This window comes from Lissotriton vulgaris, chromosome 3_2 (genome assembly GCF_964263255.1).
Source record: "Lissotriton vulgaris chromosome 3_2, aLisVul1.2, whole genome shotgun sequence".
Lineage (NCBI taxonomy): Eukaryota > Metazoa > Chordata > Amphibia > Caudata > Salamandridae > Lissotriton > Lissotriton vulgaris.
The window spans coordinates 286,807,552-286,833,019 of NC_141690.1; the positions used below are offsets into that span (position 1 = coordinate 286,807,552).

The 25,468-nt window shown below is 59.0% G+C and overlaps 2 protein-coding genes across 4 annotated transcripts in view; one reads left to right on the top strand and one right to left on the bottom strand.

The window, feature by feature from the left end:
- WDR54 (WD repeat domain 54) overlaps positions 1–14,414 on the bottom strand; it is a 135,698-nt gene extending 121,284 nt beyond the window's left edge. The window contains exon 1 of one of the 2 annotated variants that reach the window (XM_086964381.1): positions 14,346–14,414. The gene's annotated coding sequence lies outside the window, so the exon portion shown is untranslated. The remainder of the gene's footprint in view (positions 1–14,345) is intronic. The other variant, XM_086964382.1, reaches the window with a different exon arrangement.
- Positions 14,415–14,973: 559 nt separating this feature from the next.
- C3_2H2orf81 (chromosome 3_2 C2orf81 homolog) overlaps positions 14,974–25,468 on the top strand; it is a 203,850-nt gene continuing 193,355 nt past the window's right edge. Inside the window, exon 1 of one of the 2 annotated variants that reach the window (XM_086964384.1) lies at positions 14,974–15,040. The gene's annotated coding sequence lies outside the window, so the exon portion shown is untranslated. The remainder of the gene's footprint in view (positions 15,041–25,468) is intronic. The other variant, XM_086964383.1, reaches the window with a different exon arrangement.

A 25,468-nucleotide genomic window follows, 5' to 3' on the forward strand; every position in this document is an offset into this window, starting at 1 on the left:
CACATCCACACAGCCGCAAAGATCACAGCCACACAGCCTCAAAGATCACAGCCACAAAGACCACAGCCACAAAGACCACAGCCAAAAAGACCACAGCCAAAAAGACCACAGCCAAAAAGACCACAGCCACAAAGACCACAGCCACAAAGACCACAGCCACAAACACCACAGCCACAAACACCACAGCCACAAACACCACAGCCACAAACACCACATCCACACAGCCGCAAAGATCACAGCCTCAAAGATCACAGCCACAAAGACCACAGCCACAAAGACCACAGCCACAAAGACCACAGCCACAAAGACCACAGCCACAAAGACCACAGCCACAAAGACCACAGCCACAAAGACCACAGCCAAAAAGACCACATCCACAAAGACCACATCCACACAGCCGCAAAGATCACAGCCACATAGCCTCAAAGATCACAGCCACAAAGACCACAGCCACAAAGACCACAGCCACAAACACCACAGCCACAAACACCACAGCCACAAACACCACAGCCACAAACACCACAGCCACAAACACCACAGCCACAAACACCACAGCCACAAACACCACAGCCGCAAAGATCACAGCCTCAAAGATCACAGCCACAAAGACCACAGCCACAAAGACCACAGCCACAAAGACCACAGCCACAAAGACCACAGCCACAGAGACCACAGCCACAAAGACCACATCCACACAGCCGCAAAGATCACAGCCACATAGCCTCAAAGATCACAGCCTCAAAGATCACAGCCACAAAGACCACAGCCACAAAGACCACAGCCACAAAGACCACAGCCACAAAGACCACAGCCACAAAGACCACAGCCACAAAGACCACAGCCACAAAGACCACAGCCACAAAGACCACAGCCACAAACACCACAGCCACAAACACCACAGCCACAAACACCACTGCCACAAACACCACTGCCACACAGATCACAGCCACACAGCCGCAAAGACCACAGCCACGAAGACCACAGCCACGAAGACCACTACCACGAAGACCACAGCCACAAAGACCACATCCACACAGCCGCAAAGATCACAGCCACACAGCCTCAAAGATCACAGCCTCAAAGATCACAGCCACAAAGACCTCAGCCACAAAGACCTCAGCCACACAGCCGCAAAGATCACAGCCACACAGCCTCAAAGATCACAGCCTCAAAGATCACAGCCACAAAGACCACATCCACACAGCCGCAAAGATCACAGCCACACAGCCTCAAAGATCACAGCCTCAAAGATCACAGCCACAAAGACCTCAGCCACAAAGACCTCAGCCACACAGCCGCAAAGATCACAGCCACACAGCCTCAAAGATCACAGCCTCAAAGATCACAGCCACAAAGACCTCAGCCACAAAGACCACAGCCACAAAGACCACAGCCACAAAGACCACAGCCACAAAGACCACAGCCACAAAGACCACAGCCACAAAGACCACAGCCACAAAGACCACAGCCACAAAGACCACTGCCACGCAGATCACAGCCACACAGCTGCAAAGATCACAGCCACAAAGACCTCAGCCACAAAGACCTCAGCCACAAAGACCTCAGCCACAAAGACCACAGCCACAAAGACCACAGCCACAAAGACCACAGCCACAAAGACCACAGCCAAAAAGACCACAGCCAAAAAGACCACAGCCACAAATATCACAGCCACAAAGATCACAGCCGAAAGATCACAGCCACACAGCTGCAAAAATCACAGCCACACAGCCACAAAGACCACAGCCGCAAAGACCACAGCCACAAAGACCACAGCCACAAAGACCACGCCACAAAGACCACAGCCACAAAGACCACAGCCACAAAGTCCAGCCACAAAGACCACAGCCACAAAGACCACAGCCACAAAGATCACAGCCGAAAGATCACAGCCACACAGCCACAAATATCACAGCCACAAAGATCACAGCCGAAAGATCACAGCCACACAGCTGCAAAAATCACAGCCACACAGCTGCAAAGATCACAGCCACAAAGACCTCAGCCGCGAAGACCACAGCCACGAAGACCACAGCCACGAAGACCACAGCCACGAAGACCACAGCCGCGAAGACCACAGCCGCGAAGACCACAGCCGCGAAGACCACAGCCGCGAAGACCACAGCCGCGAAGACCTCAGCCGCGAAGACCACAGCCGCGAAGACCACAGCCGCGAAGACCACAGCCGCGAAGACCACAGCCGCGAAGACCACAGCCTCGAAGACCACAGCCTCAAAGACCACAGCCTCAAAGACCACAGCCTCAAAGACCACAGCCTCAAAGATCACAGCCACAAAGATCACAGCCACAAAGATCACAGCCACAAAGATCACAGCCACAAAGATCACAGCCACAAAGATCACAGCCACAAAGATCACAGCCACAAAGATCACAGCCACACAGCTGCAAAGATCACAGCCACACAGCTGCAAAGATCACAGCCACACAGCTGCAAAGATCACAGCTGCAAAGATCACAGCCACAAAGACCACAGCCACAAAGACCACAGCCACAAACACCACTGCCACACAGATCACAGCCACACAGATCACAGCCACACAGATCACAGCCACACAGCCGCAAAGATCACAGCCGCAAAGATCACAGCCGCAAAGATCACAGCCGCAAAGATCACAGCCACAAAGATCACAGCCACAAAGATCACAGCCAAAAACACCACAGCCACAAAGACGACAGCTGCAAAGATCACAACCACACAGCCTCAAAGACCACAGCCACAAAGACCACAGCCACAAAGACCACAGCCACAAAGACCACAGCCACAAAGACCACAGCCACAAAGACCACAGCCACAAAGATCACAGCCTCAAAGATCACAGCCTCAAAGATCACAGCCTCAAAGATCACAGCCTCAAAATCACAGCCACAAAGATCACAGCCACAAACACCACTGCCACAAACACCACTGCCACAAACACCACTGCCACACAGATCACAGCCACACAGCCGCAAAGATCACAGCCACAAAGAACACATCCGCAAAGACCACAGCCACAAAGACCACAGCCACAAACACCACTGCCACAAACACCACTGCCACAAACACCACAGCCACAAACACCACAGCCACAAACACCACTGCCACAAACACCACTGCCACAAACACCACTGCCACAAACACCACTGCCACACAGATCACAGCCACACAGCCGCAAAGATCACAGCCGCAAAGATCACAGCCACAAAGATCACAGCCACAAAGCTGCAAAGATCACAGCCACACTGCCTCAAATAGCACAGCCACAAATATCACAGCCAAAAACACCACAGCCACAAAGACCACAGCCACAAAGACCACAGCCTCAAAGACCACAGCCACAAAGACCACAGCCACAAAGACCACAGCCACAAAGACCACAGCCACAAAGACCACAGCCACAAAGACCACAGCCTCGAAGATCATAGCCTCGAAGATCATAGCCTCGAAGATCACAGCCTCGAAGATCACAGCCACAAAGATCACAGCCACAAAGATCACAGCCACAAAGATCACAGCCACAAAGATCACAGCCACAAAGATCACAGCCACACAGCTGCAAAGATCACAGCTGCAAAGATCACAGCTGCAAAGATCACAGCCGCAAAGATCACAGCCGCAAAGATCACGCCGCAAAGATCACAGCCACAAAGATCACAGCCACAAAGATCACAGCCACAAAGATCACAGCCACAAAGATCACAGCCACAAAGATCACAGCCACAAAGATCACAGCTGTTCTTCATCCATTCGGCTACCTCTTTCATCCCTTCGTGGAGGTTGGCCCTGGCGGTGGCAGGGTCGTTGGTGAGGGAGAGGATCAGCTGGGTGTCGTCGGCGTAGGAGATGATGTTGAGGTTGTGCTGGCATGCAATGTCTGCGAGGGGGCTCATGTAGACATTGAAGAGGGTTGGACTGAGCGAGGAGCCTTGAGGAACGCCGCAGATGACTTCGGTGGCTTCAGATCTGAACGGGGGGAGGCGGACTCTCTGTGTCCTTCCGGCGAGGAAGGAGATGATCCACTCCAGTGCCTTCTCCTGGATTCTGACGTTGCTGAGTCGCTGCACTAGTGTACGGTGGCAGACAGTGTTGAAGGCCGCGGAGAGGTCTAGGAGGAGGAGGGCTGCTGTTTCTCCGTTGTCAAGCAGTACTCGGTGGCTGCGATCAGGGCGGTCTCGGTGCTGTGGTTGGCCCGGAAGCCAGACTGCGAGAGGTCCGTTCGTCTCGAGGAAGGCGGCCAGCTGCTTGTTGACAGTCTTCTCGATGACTTTTGCAGGGAACGGGAGCAGCGAGATGGGGCGGTAGTTCTTGAGGTTGGTGGGGTCGGCTGATGGCTTCTTTAGTAGAGCGCTGAGTTCGGCGTGCTTCCAGCTCTCCGGGAAGGTAGCGGTGTCGAAGGAGGTGTTGATGATGTCCTGCAGGTGGGGTGCGATGACAGCGTCGGCCTTGTTGAAGACGTGGTGAGGGCAGGGGTCGGTCGGAGATCCGGAGTGGATGGAGTTCATCGTGCGGACGGTGTCTTCGGTGCTGATCGGGGTCCAGGCGCGGAGGGTGGTGGGGGGGGGCGGTGGTTCGGTCGTGGCGTGCGTCGGTTGAGTGCTGAAGCTGTTGTGTATGTCCGCGATCATGTTGTGGAAGTAGGAGGCGAGGGAGTTGCAGAGGTCTTGCGAAGGGATGATGTCGTTGTTTCCGGCGTTGGGGTTGGAGAGCTCTTTAACGATGTTGAAGAGTTCCTTGCTGTTGTGTGCGTTGATGTCCAGTCGTTCCTTGAATGCAGTTTTCTTGGTGGCGTGGATGAGTTGGTGGTGTTTTCGGGTGGCGAGCTTGAGGGCAGTCATGTTGTCCGGTGTTGGGTCTCTGCGCCAGGTTCTCTCGAGGGCTCGGCAGTTCTTCTTGGAGCTCTTGAGTTCGTCGGTGAACCATGGGGCTTTCTTGCTACCGGGTCTGCTAGGCGGGGTCCTCAGGGAGGTGAGGTCGTCTGCGCAGTCGCTGATCCACTTCGTGAGGTTGGTGGCCGCTTGGCTGGGGTTCGTTGCGCTGGTGGGTGGGTTCTTGCTCAGGGAAGTCGCAAGCTGGTCGGCTGTGATCTTGTTCCAGCTTCTGCGTGCAACCTGTTGCTGGTGGTGGCGAGTCGTGGTCCTTCTGAAGCTGAAGTGGACACAGCTGTGGTCCGTCCAGTTGAGTCCGGCGGCGTGGCTGAAGGTGATGTCCTTGTTGGATGAGAAGACGGGGTCGAGTGTGTGTCCGGAGTAGTGGGTGGGGGTGGTCACCAGCTGCTTGAGTCCCAGGGTTGCGAGGTTATCCAGCAGGGTGGTGGTGTTGCGGTCGTTGTTGTTCTCCAGGTGGAAGTTGAGGTCCCCGAGGAGGATGTAGTCAGTGGAGGGGAGGGCATGCGGGCTGATGAAGTCGGCGATGTCTTCGCTGAATTGTGTGCGTGGTACCGGGGGTCTGTAGATGAGGGTGCCTCTGAGGGTGGTCTTGGGGTTGATGTGGACCTGGAAGTGCAGGTGCTCGGCGGGTGTGAGGGTGTCGTCGGTGTTGGTCGTGATGCGGATGGTGTTCTTGTGGATGATGGCGATGCCTCCTCCGGTCTAGTTGATGCGGTCCCTTCGGATGATCTTGTAGCCGTCTGGGATGGCGATGGCGGGCGCTGAAGAGGCGTTCATCCAGGTTTCCGTGAAAAAGGCGACGTCTGGTAAAGTTGTGTCGAGCAGGTTCCAGAGCTCGGCGGCGTGTCTGTGAACGGAGCGGGTGTTGAGCAGGATGCATTTCAGGTGGCTGCTGCTGTTGCTCGTCTTGGTCTTGGTCGGTGCTGGAGTAGTGCAGGTCCGGATGCAGGTGAACTTGCAGGAGTGGCAGCAGAAGGGTCCGTGGGTGCGTCTCGGGGTGGCTCGGTAGCAGCCCGGGATTCGGACGGCGTTGAGTGCGTAGAGTTCGGTGGGGTTGTAGGTCCGGCGGGTAGGCTGGTTTCTGCGGGGGCCAGGGGTCCTGGCGCTGGGCGCGGTCCAGGCGCGGACGGGCTTACCTTTGGCGCACCTTCGGCGCTCATTCTGTGCGTCCGCTGCGCGGTCGCTCTGGGGCGTCATAAGAAGGGGGACGGGAGGGCGGGTCAGCTGGGCGGCGGGAACGGGTCGGCCAATGGGCCGGTGGTGGGCGGGGCCTGTGGAGAGCAGCGGCGGGAAACTGGCGAGCGGGCGGCTCAGCTGTGGCTGGGCCGCTCGGGGGGGCAGGGGGGCGGCGGAAAAAGGCGGCAAAGGCTGGCTAGGCAGGAGCAGGAGGCGGCAGGAGGAGCAAGGGGGTGACCCGGCCTGGTGAGAGGCGCAGCAGTCACAGCCACAAAGACCACAGCCACACAGCAGCAAAGATCACAGCCACACAGACCACAGCAACACAGACCACAGCCACACAGACCACAGCCACACAGACCACAGCCACACAGACCACAGCAACACAGACCACAGCAACACAGACCACAGCCACACAGACCACAGCCACACAGCCTCAAAGATCACAGCCACAAAGACCACAGCCACAAAGACCACAGCCACAAAGACCACAGCCACAAAGACCACAGCCACAAAGACCACAGCCGCAAAGACCACAGCCGCAAAGACCACAGCCGCAAAGACCACAGCCGCAAAGACCACAGCCGCAAAGACCACAGCCGCAAAGACCACAGCCGCAAAGACCACAGCCGCAAAGACCACAGCCGCAAAGACCACAGAGTACAACCCCATGGTGCGGTGAAGGCCTCATGGCTTGACTAATCTACTACACAGATCATTAGCGCCAAGACACCTCCGGGTATACGTGCGCTTTACAAATTAAAATAACATAACATAACATCATGGGGTCCAACCCTCTCCTGCGGAGAACGACCTATCCCTTCTCTAATTTGATCCTGCCTGTACCCCCATGCCGTGCTCCTGCCTGTACCCCCATGCCGTGCTCCTGCCTGTACCCCCATGCCGTGCTCCTGTCTGCCCCCCCATGCTGTGCTCCTGTCTGCACCAAAATGCTGTGCCTCTGTCTGCAACCCCCATGCTGTGCTCCTGTCTGCAACCCCCATGCTGTGCTCCTGTCTGCACCCCCCTGCTGTGCTCCTGTCTGCACCCCATGCTGTGCTGCTGTCTGCACCCCCATGCTGTGCTGCTGTCTGCACCCCCCCTGCTGTGCTCCTGTCTGCACCCCCCCTGCTGTGCTCCTGTCTGCAACCCCCATGCTGTGCTCCTGTCTGCACCCCCCCTGCCGTGCTCCTGTCTGCACCCCATGCTGTGCTGCTGTCTGCACCCCCATGCTGTGCTCCTGTCTGCAACCCCCATGCTGTGCTCCTGTCTGCACCCCCCCTGCCGTGCTCCTGTCTGCACCCCATGCTGTGCTGCTGTCTGCACCCCCATGCTGTGCTCCTGTCTGCACCCCCCCTGCTGTGCTCCTGTCTGCACCCCCCCTGCTGTGCTCCTGTCTGCACCCCCCATGCAGTGCTACTGTCTGCATCCCCCATGCAGTGCTACTGTCTGCACCCCACCATGCTGTGCTCCTGTCTGCACCCCCATGGAGTGCTCCTGCCTGCACACATCCCCCCAGGCTGTGCCTCTCATACCCCAGTGATGGTGCCCATGGCTCACCTCCACCCTCCCCGTGCTCACCCCCATGCTGTGCACCTGTCTGCACCCCCCATGCTGTGCTCCTGTCTGCACCTCCCCATGCTGTGCTCCTGTCTGCACCCCCCATGCTGTGCTCCTGTCTGCACCTCCCATTCTGTGCTACTGTCTGAAGCCCCCCATCCTGTGCTCCTGTCTGCAGCCCCAATGCTGTGCCCCTGTCTGCACCCCCCCCATGCTGTGCTCCTGTCTGCACCCCAATGCTGTGCACCTGTCTGCACCCCCCCATGCTGTTCTCCTGTCTGCACCCCCCCATGCTGTGCTCCTGTCTGCACCCCCCTGCTGTGCTCCTGTCTGCACCCCCCTGCTGTGCTCCTGTCAGCACCCCCCATGCTGTGCTCCTGTCTGCACCCCCTGCTGTGCTCCTGCCTGCACCCCCATGCTGTGCTCCTGCCTGCACCCCCCATGCTGTGCTCCTGTCTGCACCCCCTGCTGTGCTCCTGTCTGCACCCCCCTGCTGTGCTCCTGTCTGCATCCCCTGCTGTGCTCCTGTCTGTACCCCCCATGATGTGCTCCTGTCTGCACCCCCCATGCTGTGCGCCTGTCTGCACCCCCCCATGCTGTGCGCCTGTCTGCACCCCCCATGCTGTGCGCCTGTCTGCACCCCCCCTGCTGTGCTCCTGTCTGCACCCCTGCTGTGCTCCTGTCTGCACCCCCCATGCTGTGCTCCTGTCTGCACCCCCCTGCTGTGCTCCTGTCTGCACCCCATGCTGTGCTCCTGTCTGCACCCCATGCTGTGCTCCTGTCTGCACCCCCTGCTGTGCTCCTGTCTGCACCCCCCTGCTGTGCTCCTGTCTGCACCCCCCTGCTGTGCTCCTGTCTGCACCCCTGCTGTGCTCCGGTCTGCACCCCATGCTGTGCTCCTGTCTGCACCCCCTGCTGTGCTCCTGCCTGCACCCCCCTGCTGTGCTCCTGCCTGCACCCCCCTGCTGTGCTCCTGCCTGCACCCCCCTGCTGTGCTCCTGTCTGCACCACCTGTGGTGTTGCGCTCAGTCTACGAGCGTGAACGCGATGACGCGTCACGCTATAGACGGGAGCGAGGCACGCGCGCAGGCGCAAGCGAATAAGAAGAAGGGCGCGAAAGCGAGAGAGGTGGGAGTTGGCGACCGGGGAAGCAGCTAGCGAGACGCTCGGCGCTCTATATGCATTTCATGTTGTACTTAAGTTCAATAAAGCTGTTTGAACTGCACCCTGTCTCAGAGCACTGTGTGGGGACACAGATACATCATTACAGTGGCGACGAGGACTGGGATCACCCCACCGTCCACACACAGCCAAACTGGGAGTCGATATCCAGAACAACAAAAGACCACCCCAGGCCAAGAGAACAGCGCACGTGAAGCAGCACCAACGTAGAAACATAGAGCGCGGCAGCAGCGCACCACTACAACTCGGCAGAGGACCAGTCGCAGGCCACATCCCAGGTCAGTGCTGTCCCGGAGGAGCGGGGTCCCTCAGCCAGCACACTGGCAACTAAAGGAACAGTCCAGAATCAAGAGGAGGGTGAGCAAGTCCCCAACCTACCTCGTGGTACAGGGGATAACACCCCAGGCAGCCCCAGAAGCCAAGGAGACACTGCAGGTGGAGCGGAAGCCCCCAGTGCGCCCAATAGCCCCAGGGCCCAATCAGAAGCACTGAAGGACGAACCCAAGATGGCAAACCAGTCCTCCGCATTGATGGCACCCATCCCCTTCTTGCCCAGGCCAGGCGAACCCCAAATGAAGTGGGAAGACTGGAGGGAATATTTCAGGAATTACATAGAAGCACTAGAAGACGAAAATGGAGAACCATACGCCCCAGCTCGGAAGAAGAGGTTGTTGCTCCACAACCTGGGCCCGGAAGGGGTGAGAGTGTTTGCCAACATAGTGCCCAAGGAACGCGACGCAACAGAGGACGACGTGTTCAAGAACGCGCTGGAAGATCTAGATAACCACTTTCGACCAGCTGTGTGTGTATCCATAGACCGTTACAATTTCCAGCAAAGGAAACAGGAAGCAGGGGAATCAATAGATGACTACGTAGCCGCTCTACGGCGTCTGGCCATCACGTGCAAGTATGAGACACTGCAAGATGAGTATATAAAGGACCAGATAGTTATGCATACCACCAATAAATCAGTCCAGGACAAACTATGGGCACAGAGCGAAACATCGCTTAAGGACGTCATAGCCATGGTGAAGAAAGCCGAGATGTCAAAGCGCTGCGCAGATGCAGCCAAACGAGAAAGCACGCAGAAACAAATGGTCAACAAGATCGATGAGGCCTCAACCATGCACAAACAAAAAGGATCATACGGAGACCAGAAGCAGGAACCTAGATGGGCAGGGAAGCAAATGGGACGACCGTCCACAGACAGCAAGTTTTCATGTTACAGGTGCGGGAGCACAGCCCACTCGGCACTGGACAAAAGTTGCCCGGCGTTTCGCGCCAGATGCGCGTTCTGCGGCCTGGTCGGCCATTTTGAGAAAGTATGCCGCAAAAAGGGAAAGGGGTCCACGTAAAGTGCGTTGAGTCAGCACCGTCAGAAGTCGGGACAGAGGATGATCTGGAAGACGGCGACTTGGTACTGTGCATAGAAGGTCAAGTACTCGATGTAACAGGAAAACGCAAGAACAAACCACGCACGGACATGTTCATCGGCGGAGTAAAAGTGCACGTGGCCGTGGACTCTGGATCTCCCTGGACGATAGTGCAACGGTCCATATGGGAAGGAGACTTTGTACCCGTAGTAGGGCCTGAGCTACACCCACCGGACATTCGTGCCATCTCATACACCGAAAACACTATTCCCATGATAGGCTTTCGACCATTGAAGTTCGAATTCAGAGGCAGATCGGCAACCTGCAAGTTGTATGTGGCAGAAAGAGGCCCCTCTGTTCTGGGGTGGAGAGATGCTGGATACTTAGGAATTAAATTGGATCCAGGTGGCAAGGAACAAATCCTCCTAACAGAAGAACAGCCCATCACAAACTGTGAAGAGTGGAAAGTAACCTACCCCAAGGTCTTCGATGGTACAGTAGGAAAATTGGACAAATTCGTCCACAAGATAATACTCAAGGAAGGGGCGACACCGGTGTCCCACAAGGTCAGGAACATCCCCATATCCACAATTGAGGCTGTGCAACTGGAACTCCAGAGGCTGGAGAGACAGGGCATCATAGAGCCCATAGACAGTTCAGAGTGGTTGGCCCCCCTGGTTGTAGCCAAGAAGCCCAACGGCAAAGTCCGTCTATGTGTGGACCTCCGCGAACTCAATAAGTGTCTCATTGTGGAAAAGTTCCCTCTGCCTAGAATTGAGGAAATGTTAGCGAGAACTAAAGGCGTCACCCATTTCTCCACCATTGGTCTCACGTCGGCGTACCACCAAATCGACCTGCACCCCACAAGCAGAAAATACACCTCCTTCATCACGCTCTTTGGGTGCTACCAATTCCGCCGTATGCCTTTTGGCCTGGCATCGGCTGCCGCGGTCTTCCAAAAATTAATGCATCGCTTGTTCAAAGATATACCAGGAGTTCAGTACTTCCAGGATGATATCCTGGTAATGGGATCCAACCGAGAAGATCACGATGGAAAGCTGACCAAGGTGCTCACCGTGCTACAAGACAAAGGCCTCACGGCGGAATGGAGCAAATGCAAAATAGGGATGTCCTCTGTAACCTACTTGGGACACGAGATAGGGAGTCACGGCATATCGCCCAAAGGACAGAACGTGAGAGCCATCAAAGAAGCCAGGGCCCCGAGAACCAAAGAAGAGGTACGGTCGTTTCTCGGAATGGCCGAATACTATAGTAGATTTGTGAGACACTTTGCGACAAAGACGTACAGGATGCGCCTGCTCATCAGAGACAAGTCAAAGTTCGAATGGGATACTGAAGCCCAAAGTGAGTTTGAAACCGTGAAGAAAGACATCAGCGAGGCCATCCCTTTGCAGGGCTACGACCCCTCAGGCAACACCATCCTAACCACGGACGCCAGTGACAAAGGCCTGGGAGCGGTGCTAGCACAGGAGAGGGAGGATGGCTCAGTAGAGACGGTCAGTTTTGCTTCACGAGCTCTGTCCCCCACGGAACAAAGATATAGCGTCATTGAGAAAGAGATGCTGGCGGTCACGTGGGCAATGAGCAAGTTCCGGCAATTCATCTGGGGCACCAGGTTCAAACTTCAAACAGATCACAAGCCTTTGGTCAAGGTCTTGACGTCCTCGGGCCATGACACCGCTACCCCGCGCATTGCAAAAATGACGCTCAAATTACTGGACTATACATATGATGTCGAATATCTACCTGGTACCCAGAACAGGGTGGCAGACTACCTCAGTAGAGCTTCCGCCATGGAGGATGCTCCGGCGACAGCACCGGACATGGACGAGATGGTAGCGAACATGGCAGACAATGAGATGACGATAAGCAGCCAAGAATGGGCAGCGGCTTATGAGCAAGACCTGGAGAAGTCTGAGGTCAAACAACACCTCACATAGGTGAATGGGGACTCCCTGTGATACTTTAAGGTCTAGAGGAGGGAGTGACAGTCTATAACAGACATCGGACAGGCATTTTTTAATTATATATACATATGTTACCATGTCATTGTTTTGTAACTTGGATAAAATGATCACTAGAAAATGAAAAAAATAATTTGTTATGCAAAAGATATAAAATAAATGAAAGAAATCAAATATACATTCCATGTCTTAATGAATTATCTCTTGTTCTTATGCAGCATCATAATTGTAACCTTGTAGAGACTTTAATGCTCAGATGTAAAGAAATATAGGTCAGTATAGAGGTTCCCCTCATTGGCAAACAACACCTCACATCAGGCTGGCCGGACAAAAGGAGGCTCAAAGCGGAGATGAGGAAGTTCTACGAAATTCGAGAGGAACTATCCCTGAGCGACTCGGGAGTCTTCCTGTACAGAGGTGAGAGAGTCATTCCACCCGAGACCCTCATACCGACATTGTTGAAACAACTGCATGAAGGACACCTAGGCATTGTGAAGACCAAAGCCCGGGTGAAGCAAATGTATTGGTGGCCTGGCATGGATACTCAAATAGAAAGGCAGGTGAGAGAATGTGAGCAATGCCAAGGAGCTGACAAAATACTCCGACCGCTCAGACCAGCGCTAGGGAAATTCGAGAACCCCCAGAACCCATGGGAAGACCTAGCCGTTGACCTCCTGGGACCAGTGCTGGACAACAGAGGAATAAATAAATTCTTGTGTGTGGTGATCGACAAATACTCTAAATGGCCGGAAGTGGACGTGCAGGAATCCATGGATACCGAGACAGTTTTGAGATTCTTAACTTCCCTGTTCTTAAGGGAAGGTATACCAAAGACAATACTTAGTGACAACAGACCTCAGTTCATCTCAGAAAAATGGACCAGATTCATGAAGAGGAATGGGATCAAATCGAAGCACACAGCAATCTACCACCCGGCGAGTAACGGCCAAGTGGAGCGGTTTAACCGCGTACTAATGGGCTCAATACAAGCGGCCATCATGCAAGGGAAGGACTGGGAAGCAGAAGTACATAGCATGTTGTGGGCGTACAGGATCATCCCCACTGTAGTAGGATACAGCCCATTCCAAATCCTGAGGGGCCGACTCCCGTTCACCCGGGACAATGTGGTGTGGAGAGAAAACACAGTGACCAGCAAATGGTCCCCAGCAGTGGTGCAGCACAACCTAGAAAAGGCCCAAAGGGTATATGCAGCTCATTACGACAGGCGACGCAACGCAAAAGAAACTGTGCTGGAGGAGGGAGAATGGGTCAGAGTCAAACTTCCCACCCTACAGAAGAAAGGAGAGAGCAAGTATAGCCAACCCTTACAAGTCAAGGAGGTTCGAGGTAGAGCTGCCCTACTCAGCGACAGCAAGGTGTGGTCCCAAGACCGCATGGCGAGAGTCAACAGGAATGTGAGGTGGCCCAAACCAGAGGAAGAGGAGATACGCATAGGAGGAGAAGAGGAAACACCCATAAGTGGGGAAGGCCAGAGAAGAAGGAAGAGAAGCGCAGACAGCAGAAGGAGCAGGTGGCCACTCCATCCCAGCTGCTGATGGGGAGAGAGAGAATCAGAGAGACACTGAGAGTCTTCCTGGAGGAAGCGGTGGTGAGGAGAGCAACCTGGTAAGGCGCACCCGCATGGGCAGCACTGTCACCTTGCCCTCAAGATATAGAGACTTTGACATGAGTGGACATTAGAGATGTGCCCCCAGAATTGCTTAAAATGTCGATGTGTTAAAGGGGGGAGATATGTGGTGTTGCGCTCTAGTCTACGAGCGTGAACGCGATGACGCGTCACGCTATAGACGGGAGCGAGGCGCAGGCGCAAGCGAATAAGAAGAAGGGCGCGAGAGAGGCGGGAGTTGGCGACCGGGGAAGCAGCTAGCGAGACGCTCGGCGCTCTATATGCATTTCATGTTGTACTTATGTTCAATAAAGCTGTTTGAACTGCACCCTGTCTCAGAGCACTGTGTGGGGACACAGATACATCATTACACCCCCCTGCTGTGCTCCTGTCTGCACCCCCTGCTGTGCTCCTGTCTGCAGCCCCCATGTTGTGCCTCTCACCACCCCCCCCCCAAGATGGTGAACGTCGCTCCCCCCTCCCCCTCTCCCTCTCCCTCCCCCTCTCCCTCTCCCTCTCCCCCTCTCTCCCTCTCCCCCTCTCCCCCGTGCTCACCCCGGGCTCCTCCTCTCCGCCGCTGCTGCTCCCGTCGTCGGTTCTTTGCTCAGTGTTCTACGGCGGGGGAGGGGGCGGGGCCGCATATCATAGACAGAGAGGAAGGACAGGGCTGAGGCCGGCGGGTCGCGGCCGCCATCTTAGAGTGAAGGGACGGCCGCTGGGAGCGGCCAGGCCGGGCCGGGGTTAGAGCCATAACAGCGACGCAGCGGGCGCAGATGGTGTCTAATTGTATTAGGAAAGCACCAAATTCCACACAGCATCTGTGCGCTAGCCAGTAGTGTAAACGTACATAAAAATGCAGATGTAACGGCCAGACTGAAAATGCTTCCAGACAGTCGTGTATGTCGAGCAGTGTCGTCGGAGCCGCCCGCTGTCCCTCTACTTTAGACGGGTTCAGCGCTTTCGAAGCTGCCGGGCCCGTGAGCTCCGCCTCAAGATGGCGGCCCCTGCGCGCGGCTCTGCCGCGGGAGGCGCGAGGTGTTGCTTGTCCGCTTTCTATGTCCACGCGCTCGCTTCGGCCGCTCGGCTTCACCTGCAGTCATAGAAACGGGTTGTGTGACGTCATCGCGTGGCGCGGTTGCTAAGGAACGGCGGAAACAGAGAGAGGGCGGGGCTATAGGAGGCGGGGGGAGGGCAGGGACAGGGCAGATCTGCACAGGGACAGGGAGCCCGGAGCACCCCCGCAGCCGCCGGTGAGACCCGAGGGGCTGGGGCAGAGAGCGTGGGACCAGAGGGGGTGGGTGGGACCAGAGGGGGTGGGCAGGACCAGGGGTGGAGTGGAGGCAGGCATGGGACAGGGGCATGGACAGGGGACAGGGGGCATGGATAGGGGACAGGGACAGGGGGCATGGACAGGGCCTTGGACATGGTCATGGACAGGGATAGGGACCGGGGCATGGACAGGGATAGGGACCGGGGCATGGACAGGGATAGGGACATGGACAGGGATAGGGGACATGGATAGGGACAGGGGGCATGGATAGGGACAGGGCCATGGACATGGGGCATGGACATGGGCTGGGGCATGGACAGGGGCAGGGACAGGGGGCAGGGACAGAGGGCAGGGGCATGGATAGGGACAGGGGACAGGGGCATGGACAGGGGACATGGATAGGGACAGAAGGCATGAACAGGGACAGGGGCATGGATAGGGACAGGGGACATGGATAGAGACAGGGGGTATGGATAGGGACAAGGGGCGTGGATAGGGACAGGGGACATAGATATGGACAGGGGGCATGGACAGGGTCATGGACAGGGATAGGGGGCTTGGACAGTGGCATGGACATGGGGAATGGGCAGGGACATGGGGCATGGACAGGGGGCAGGGGCCAGGGACAGAGACATGGTTCGAAACAGGGGGGCATGAATAGGGACAGGGACAACGGGCATGGATAGGGACAGGGGGCATGGATAGGGATAGGGACAGGGGGCATGGATAGGGACAGGGGGCATGGATAGGGACAGGGGGCATGGATAGGGACAGGGGGCATGGATAGGGACAGGGGGCGTGGGTAGAGACAGGGGGCGTGGATAGGGACAGGGGCGTGGATAGGGACAGGGGCTTGGATAGGGACAGGGGGCCTGGATAGGGACAGGGGGCCTGGATAGGGACAGGGGGCATGGATAGAGACATGGGCTGGATAGGGACAGTGGCATAGACATAGATAGGGACAGCAGGCATGGATAGGGACAGGGGATAGGAACAGGGGACATGGATAGGGACAGGGGGCATGGATAGGGACATGGACAGGGGACATTGACAAGGGGTCATGGGACGGGGGCATAGGCAGGGGGCATGGACAGTTGCCATGGGCATGGACAGGGGGCATGGTCAGGGACATGGGCAGAGGGCATGGATAGTTGGCATGGACAGGGACATGGTCATGGGCAGGGATAGGGGGCATGGACAGGGGTCAGGGACAGAGACATGGTTCAAAACGGGGGGCATGGATAGGGACAGCGGGCATGGATAAGGACAGGGGGCATGGGACGGGGGGCATAGATAGGGACAGGGGACATGGAAAGGGGGCATGGACGGGGACAGGAGCAGGGATCGGACAGGGTGCAGAGGGCATGGGGAGCAGGAGCTGAGGGAGTGAAGGGTGGATCAGGCGACAGAAGCACATGACGGGTACAGTGGGGATGGGACAAGAGCAGTGACTGGAGTAAGGGCATTTGATGGGGAGCGTGGCGGGGGGCAGGGGCTGAAGTCAGGGTCAGACAAGGAACACAGTAGGGCAGGGAGCATAGGGCTCATCAGAAGACAGGTGCAGGAGCCATGGCACACGACATGGGCTGGAGTAAGGGGAAAGTGAGGTAGGGACAGAAGCACTATATAGAATTGACAGGGAGTGGGTGGCTGATAGGGCAGTACGAGAGGGCAGGGAGAGAAGGGGCCTGGCAAAGGAGTAAAGGCATAGGACAGAGACTCTGGGGTAGACACCGGGGCAGGGGCTAGGAGAGGGAGTAAAGACAACTATGGGCCAAATAGCTGCAGAGCGGGCAGAGCTGGGGCACATATAGGGGACTTGGGGCAGGGGTAAAGAACACGGGGGGACTAATGACTGGGGCAGAAACAGAGGGGCCGACGGAGCACAAGGACAGGTAGAGTAAGGGAAGACGTATGGGGCTTGGGTAGGTGCCAGAAACACCATCGCTAAAGGTCTGAGGTAGAAATGCGAAGCTCAGGGCAGAAACTGAGCGGCTGACGGTCATCAGGGCAGTGGGGTCTAAGGTGGAAATGGATGGCATGGTACAAAAACATGGTTTGGGACAGGGATAGAAATGCATGGGCTATAGGAATGGGACATGGGCTAAACATGACCAGGAACAGAAATGGAAACGTTTGAGGAAGAAAGGAAAAGGGTCAGATAGAGGCTGCGGCAGGAATGGTTCAGAAAATGCTTAGGACAGTGGCATGAATGCTGAAGCCATAGGAATGGGACGTAAGAGGGCTAGGCATGAATAGAAATACACAGAACAGTTTTAAGATCTGCTGGCTTAAGGGACTAATGTGTGCATTGTAGCTGTCCATTGTAGGGGCCTGTGTTTGACCTCATGGTCACAGGTTCAAATCCAGGTGGGCCAACTCCATAAAATGAGTATCATTTAGTTGAGTTCCAGTAAGCATCTGTTATTCAGCGCAAAGATGCCCCAGTGGGTTAATGCGCATTATGAGGAAGAAAGGCCACAGGGTGGACAAAGGCTGAGGCAGGAATGGTACAGAAATCTTTAGGACAGTGGTAGAAATGCAGGGGGTATCGGAATGGGACATGAGAGCTAGACCTGAACAGAAACAGGGAAAGGTTTGAGGAACAAAGGCAGAGGGGCAGGTAGAGCCTGGAGCAGGGGATGGGTGGAGCCTGGAGCAGGGGATGGGTGGAGCCTGGAGCAGGGATGGGCAGAGCCTGGAGCAGGGGATGGGTAGAGCCTAAAGCAGGGGATGGGTAGAGCCTGGAGCAGGGGACGGGTAGAGCCTGGAGCAGGGGACGGGTAGAGCCTGGAGCAGGGGATGGATGGAGCCTGGAGCAGGGGATGGGTAGAGCCTGGAGCAGGGGATGGGTAGAGCCTGGAGCAGGGGATGGGTGGAGCCTGGAGCAGGGGACGGGTAGAGCCTGGAGCAGGGGATGGGTGGAGCCTGGAGCAGGGGATGGGTAGAGCCTGGAGCAGGGGACGGGTAGAGCCTGGAGCAGGGGATGGATGGAGCCTGGAGCAGGGGACGGGTAGAGCCTGGAGCAGGGGATGGGTAGAGCCTGGAGCAGGGGATGGGTAGAGCCTGGAGCAGGGGATGTGCAGAGCCTGGAGCAGGGGATGGGTGAAGCCTGGAGCAGGGGATGGGTAGAGCCTGGAGCAGGGGATGGGCAGAGCCTGGAGCAGGGGATGGGCAGAGCCTGGAGCAGGGGATGGATAGAGCCTGGAGCAGGGGATGGGTAGAGCCTGAAGCAGGGGATGGGTAGAGCCTGAAGCAGGGGATGGGTAGAGCCTGGAGCAGGGGATGGGTAGAGCCTGGAGCAGGGGATGGGTAGAGCCTGGAGCAGGCGATGGGTAGAGCCTGGAGCAGGGGATGGGTAGAGCCTAAAGCAGGGGATGGGTAGAGCCTGAAGCAGGGGATGGGTAGAGCCTGGAGCAGGGGATGGGTAGAGCCTGGAGCAGGGGATGGGTAGAGCCTGGAGCAGGGGATGGGGGGAGCCTGGAGCAGGGGATGGATAGAGCCTGGAGCAGGGGATGGGTAGAGCCTGAAGCAGGGGATGGGTAGAGCCTGGAGCAGGGGATGGGTAGAGCCTGGAGCAGGGGATGGGTGGAGCCTGGAGCAGGGGATGGGTAGAGCCTGGAGCAGGGATGGGTAGAGCCTGGAGCAGGGGATGGGCAGAGCCTGGAGCAGGGGATGGGCGGAGCCTGGAGCAGGGGATGGGTAGAGCCTGGAGCAGGGATGGGTAGAGCCTGGAGCAGGGGATGGGTAGAGCCCGGAGCAGGGGATGGGTAGACCTTGGAGCAGGGGATGGGTAGACCCTGGAGCAGGGGATGGGTAGAGCCTGGAGCAGGGGATGGGTAGAGCCTGGAGCAGGGGATGGGTAGAGCCTGGAGCAGGAGATGGGTAGAGCCTGGAGCAGGGGATGGGTAGAGCCTGGAGCAGGGGATGGATAGAGCCTGGAGCAGGGGATGGGTAGAGCCTAAAGCAGGGGATGGGTAGAGCCTAAAGCAGGGGATGGGTAGAGCTTGGAGCAGGGGATGGGTAGAGCCTGGAGCAGGGGATGGGTAGAGCCTGGAGCAGGGGATGGGTAGAGCCTGGAGCAGGGGATGGGTAGAGCCTGGAGCAGGGGATGGGTGGAGCCTGGAGCAGGGATGGGTAGAGCCTGGAGCAGGGATGGGTAGAGCCTGGAGCAGGGGATGGGTAGAGCTTGGAGCAGGGGATGGGTAGAGCTTGGAGCAGGGGATGGGTAGAGCCTGGAGCAGGGGATGGGTAGAGCCTGGAGCAGGGGATGGATAGAGCCTGGAGCAGGGGATGGGTGGAGCCTGGAGCAGGGGATGGGTGGAGCCTGGAGCAGGGGATGGGTAGAGCCTAAAGCAGGGGATGGGTAGAGCCTGGAGCAGGGGATGGGTAGAGCCTGGAGCAGGGGATGGGTAGAGCCTGGAGCAGGGGATGGGTAGAGCCTGGAGCAGGGGATGGGTAGAGCCTGGAGCAGGGGATGGGTAGAGCTTGGAGCAGGGGATGGGCAGAGCCTGGAGCAGGGGATGGGTAGAGCCTGGAGCAGGGGATGGGTAGAGCCTGGAGCAGGGGATGGGTAGAGCCTGGAGCAGGGGATGGGTAGAGCCTGGAGCAGGGGATGGGTAGAGCCTAAAGCAGGGGATGGGTAGAGCCTGGAGCAGGGGATGGGCAGAGCCTGGAGCAGGGGATGGGCAGAGCCTGGAGCAGGGGATGGGTAGAGCTTGGAGCAGGGGATGGGCAGAGCCTGGAGCAGGGGATGGGTAGAGCCTGGAGCAGGGGATTGGTAGAGCCTGGAGCAGGGGATGGGTAGAGCCTGGAGCAGGGGATGGGCAGAGCCTGGAGCAGGGGATGGGCAGAGCCTGGAGCAGGGGATGGGCAGAGCCTGGAGCAGGGGATGGGTAGAGCCTGGAGCAGGGGATGGGTAGAGCCCGGAGCAGGGGATGGGTAGAGCCCGGAGCAGGGGATGGGTAGAGCCCGGAGCAGGGGATGGGTAGAGCCTGGAGAAGGGGATGGGTAGAGCCTGGAGCAGGGGATGGGCAGAGCCTGGAGCAGGGGATGGGCAGAGCCTGGAGCAGGGGATGGGTAGAGCCTGGAGCAGGGGATGGGCGGAGCCTGGAGCAGGGGATGGGTGGAGCCCGGAGCAGGGGATGGGTAGAGCCCGGAGCAGGGGATGGGTAGAGCCCGGAGCAGGGGATGGGTAGAGCTTGGAGCAGGGGATGGGTAGACCCTGGAGCAGGGGATGGGTAGAGCCTGGAGCAGGGGATGGGTAGAGCCTGGAGCAGGGGATGGGTAGAGCCTGGAGCAGGGGATGGGTAGAGCTTGGAGCAGGGGATGGGTAGAGCCTGGAGCAGGCGATGGGTAGAGCCTAGAGCAGGGGATGGGTAGAGCCTGGAGCAGGGGATGGGTAGAGCCTGGAGCAGGGGATGGGTAGAGCCTGGAGCAGGGGATGGGTGGAGCCCGGAGCAGGGGATGGGTAGAGCCCGGAGCAGGGGATGGGTAGAGCCTGGAGCAGGGGATGGGTAGAGCCTGGAGCAGGGGATGGGCAGAGCCTGGAGCAGGGGATGGGTAGAGCCTGGAGCAGGGGATGGGTAGAGCCTGGAGCAGGGGATTGGTAGAGCCTGGATCAGGGGATGGGTAGAGCCTGGAGCAGGGGATGGGCAGAGCCTGGAGCAGGGGATGGGCAGAGCCTGGAGCAGGGGATGGGTAGAGCCCGGAGCAGGGGATGGGTAGAGCTTGGAGCAGGGGATGGGTAGAGCCTGGAGCAGGGGATGGGTAGAGCCTGGAGCAGGGGATGGGCAGAGCCTGGAGCAGGGGATGGGTAGAGCCTGGAGCAGGGGATGGGTAGAGCCTGGAGCAGGGGATGGGTAGAGCCTGGAGCAGGGGATGGGCGGAGCCTGGAGCAGGGGATGGGCGGAGCCTGGAGCAGGGGATGGGTGGAGCCTGGAGCAGGGGATGGGTAGAGCCTGGAGCAGGGGATGGGTAGAGCCCGGAGCAGGGGATGGGTAGAGCCCGGAGCAGGGGATGGGTAGAGCTTGGAGCAGGGGATGGGTAGACCCTGGAGTAGGGGATGGGTAGAGCCTGGAGCAGGGGATGGGTAGAGCCTGGAGCAGGGGATGGGTAGAGCTTGGAGCAGGGGATGGGTAGAGCCTGGAGCAGGCGATGGGTAGAGCCTGGAGCAGGGGATGGGTAGAGCCTGGAGCAGGGGATGGGTAGAGCCTGGAGCAGGGGATGGGTAGAGCCTGGAGCAGGGGATGGGTAGAGCCTGAAGCAGGGGATGGGTAGAGCCTGGAGCAGGGGATGGGTGGAGCCTGGAGCAGGGGATGGGCGGAGCCTGGAGCAGGGGATGGGCGGAGCCTGGAGCAGGGGATGGGTGGAGCCCGGAGCAGGGGATGGGTAGAGCTTGGAGCAGGGGATGGGTAGAGCCTGGAGCAGGGGATGGGTAGAGCCTGGAGCAGGGGATGGGCAGAGCCTGGAGCAGGGGATGGGCAGAGCCTGGAGCAGGGGATGGGCGGAGCCTGGAGCAGGGGATGGGCGGAGCCTGGAGCAGGGGATGGGTAGAGCCTGGAGCAGGGGATGGGTAGAGCCTGGAGCAGGGGATGGGTAGAGCCCGGAGCAGGGGATGGGTAGAGCTTGGAGCAGGGGATGGGTAGACCCTGGAGCAGGGGATGGGTAGAGCCTGGAGCAGGGGATGGGTAGAGCCTGGAGCAGGGGATGGGTAGAGCTTGGAGCAGGGGATGGGTAGAGCCTGGAGCAGGGGATGGGCGGAGCCTGGAGCAGGGGATGGGTGGAGCCTGGAGCAGGGGATGGGTAGAGCCTGGAGCAGGGGATGGGTAGAGCCTGGAGCAGGGGATGGGTAGAGCCCGGAGCAGGGGATGGGTAGAGCTTGGAGCAGGGGATGGGTAGACCCTGGAGTAGGGGATGGGTAGAGCCTGGAGCAGGGGATGGGTAGAGCCTGGAGCAGGGGATGGGCGGAGCCTGGAGCAGGGAATGGGTGGAGCCTGGAGCAGGGGATGGGTAGAGCCTGGAGCAGGGGATGGGTAGAGCCTGGAGCAGGGGACGGGTAGAGCCTGGAGCAGGGGACGGGTAGAGCCTGGAGCAGGGGACGGGTAGAGCCTGGAGCAGGGGACGGGTAGAGCCTGGAGCAGGGGATGGGTAGAGCCTGGAGCAGGGGATGGGTAGAGCTTGGAGCAGGGGATGGGTAGAGCCTGGAGCAGGAGATGGGTAGAGCCTGGAGCAGGGGATGGGTAGAGCCTGGAGCAGGGGACGGGTAGAGCCTGGAGCAGGGGACGGGTAGAGCCTGGAGCAGGGGACGGGTAGAGCCTGGAGCAGGGGATGGGTAGAGCCTGGAGCAGGGGATGGGTAGAGCCTGGAGCAGGGGATGGGTAGAGCCTGGAGCAGGGGATGGGTAGAGCCTGGAGCAGGGGACGGGTAGACCCTGGAGCAGGGGACGGGTAGAGCCTGGAGCAGGGGACGGGTAGAGCCTGGAGCAGGGGACGGGTAGAGCCTGGAGCAGGGGATGGGTAGAGCTTGGAGCAGGGGATGGGTAGAGCCTGGAGCAGGGGACGGGTAGAGCCTGGAGCAGGGGACGGGTAGAGCCTGGAGCAGGGGACGGGTAGAGCCTGGAGCAGGGGATGGGTAGAGCTTGGAGCAGGGGATGAGCAGAGCCTGGAGCAGGGGATGAGCAGAGCTTGGAGCAGGGGATGGGTAGAGCCTGGAGCAGGGGATGGGTAGAGCTTGGAGCAGGGGATGGGCAGAGCCTGGAGCAGGGGATGGGTAGAGCCTGGAGCAGGGGATGGGCAGAGCCTGGAGCAGGGGATGGGTAGAGCCTGGAGCAGGGGATCGGTAGAGCCTGGAGCAGTGGATGGGTAGAGCTTGGAGCAGGGGATGGGTAGAGCCTGGAGCAGGGGATGGGCGGAGCCTGGAGCAGGGGATGGGTGGAGCCTGGAGCAGGGGATGGGTAGAGCCTAAAGCAGGGGATGGGTAGAGCCTGGAGCAGGGGATGGGTAGAGCCTGGAGCAGGGGATGGGTAGAGCCTGGAGCAGGGGATGGGTAGAGCCTGGAGCAGGGGACGGATAGTGCCTGGAGCAGGGGACGGGTGGAGCCTGGAGCAGGGGACGGGTAGAGCCTGGAGCAGGGGACGGATAGAGCCTGGAGCAGGGGACGGGTAGAGCCTGGAGCAGGGGACGGATAGAGCCTGGAGCAGGGGATGGGTGGAGCCTGGAGCAGGGGATGGGTGGAGCCTGGAGCAGGGGATGGGTAGAGCCTGGAGCAGGGGATGGGTAGAGCCTGGAGCAGGGGATGGGTGGAGCCTGGAGCAGGGGATGGGTAGAGCCTGGAGCAGGAGATGGGTAGAGCTTGGAGCAGGGGATGGGTGGAGCCTGGAGCAGGGGATGGGTAGAGCCTGGAGCAGGGGATGGGTAGAGCCTGGAGCAGGGGATGGGTAGAGCGTGGAGCAGGAGATGGGTAGAGCGTGGAGCAGGGGATGGGTAGAGCCTGGAGCAGGAGATGGGTAGAGCCTGGAGCAGGGGATGGGTAGAGCCTGGAGCAGGGGATGGGCAGAGCCTGGAGCAGGGGACGGATAGAGCCTGGAGCAGGGGATGGGTAGAGCCTGGAGCAGGAGATGGGTAGAGCGTGGAGCAGGGGATGGGTAGAGCCTGGAGCAGGGGATGGGTAGAGCCTGGAGCAGGGGATGGGCGGAGCCTGGAGCAGGGGACGGATAGAGCCTGGAGCAGGGGATGGGTAGAGCCTGGAGCAGGGGATGGGTAGAGCCTGGAGCAGGGGATGGGCAGAGCCTGGAGCAGGGGATGGGTAGAGCCTGGAGAAGGGGATGGGTGGAGCCTGGAGCAGGGGATGGGTAGAGTCTGGAGCAGGGGATGGGTGGAGCCTGGAGCAGGGGATGGGTGGAGCCTGGAGCAGGGAATGGGTGGAGCCTGGAGCAGGGGATGGGTAGAGCCTGGAGCAGGGGATGGGTAGAGCCTGGAGCAGGGGATGGGTAGAGCCTGGAGCAGGGGACGGGTAGAGCCTGGAGCAGGGGACGGGTAGAGCCTGGAGCAGGGGACGGGTAGAGCCTGGAGCAGGGGATGGGTAGAGCCTGGAGCAGGGGATGGGTAGAGCTTGGAGCAGGGGATGGGTAGAGCCTGGAGCAGGGGATGGGTAGAGCCTGGAGCAGGGGATGGGTAGAGCCTGGAGCAGGGGATGGGTACAGCTTGGAGCAGGGGATGGGTAGAGCCTGGAGCAGGTGATGGGTAGAGCTTGGAGCAGGGGATGGGTAGAGCCTGGAGCAGGGGATGGGTAGAGCCTAAAGCAGGGGATGGGTAGAGCCTGGAGCAGGGGATGGGTAGAGCCTGGAGCAGGGGATGGGTAGAGCCTGGAGCAGGGGATGGGTAGAGCCTGGAGCAGGGGATGGGTAGAGCCTGGAGCAGGGGATGGGTAGAGTCTGGAGCAGGGGATGGGTAGAGCCTGGAGCAGGGGATTGGGTAGAGCCTGGAGCAGGGGATGGGTAGAGCCTAAAGCAGGGGATGGGTAGAGCTTGGAGCAGGGGATGGGTAGAGCCTGGAGCAGGGGATGGGTAGAGCCTGGAGCAGGGGATGGGTAGAGCCTGGAGCAGGGGATGGGTGGAGCCTGGAGCAGGGGACGGGCAGAGCCTGGAGCAGGGGACGGGCAGAGCCTAAAGCAGGGGATGGGTAGAGCTTGGAGCAGGGGATGGGTAGAGCCTGGAGCAGGGGATGGGTAGAGCCTAAAGCAGGGGATGGGTAGAGCTTGGAGCAGGGGATGGGTAGAGCCTGGAGCAGGGGATGGGTAGAGCCTGGAGCAGGGGATGGGTAGAGCCTGGAGCAGGGGATGGGTGGAGCCTGGAGCAGGGGACGGGCAGAGCCTGGAGCAGGGGACGGGCAGAGCCTAAAGCAGGGGATGGGTAGAGCTTGGAGCAGGGGATGGGTAGAGCCTGGAGCAGGGGATGGGTAGAGCCTGGAGCAGGGGATGGGTAGAGCTTGGAGCAGGGGATGGGTAGAGCTTGGAGCAGGGGATGGGTAGAGCCTGGAGCAGGGGATGGGTATGGCCTGGAGCAGGGGATGGGCGGAGCCTGGAGCAGGGGATGGGTGGAGCCTGGAGCAGGGGACGGGTGGAGCCTGGAGCAGGGGATGGGTAGAGCCTGGAGCAGGGGATGGGTAGAGCCTGGAGCAGGGGATGGGTAGAGCCTGGAGCAGGGGATGGGTGGAGCCTGGAGCAGGGGATGGGTAGAGCCTGGAGCAGGAGATGGGTAGAGCTTGGAGCAGGGGATGGGTGGAGCCTGGAGCAGGGGATGGGTGGAGCCTGGAGCAGGGGATGGGTAGAGCCTGGAGCAGGGGATGGGTAGAGCGTGGAGCAGGAGATGGGTGGAGCGTGGAGCAGGGGATGGGTAGAGCCTGGAGCA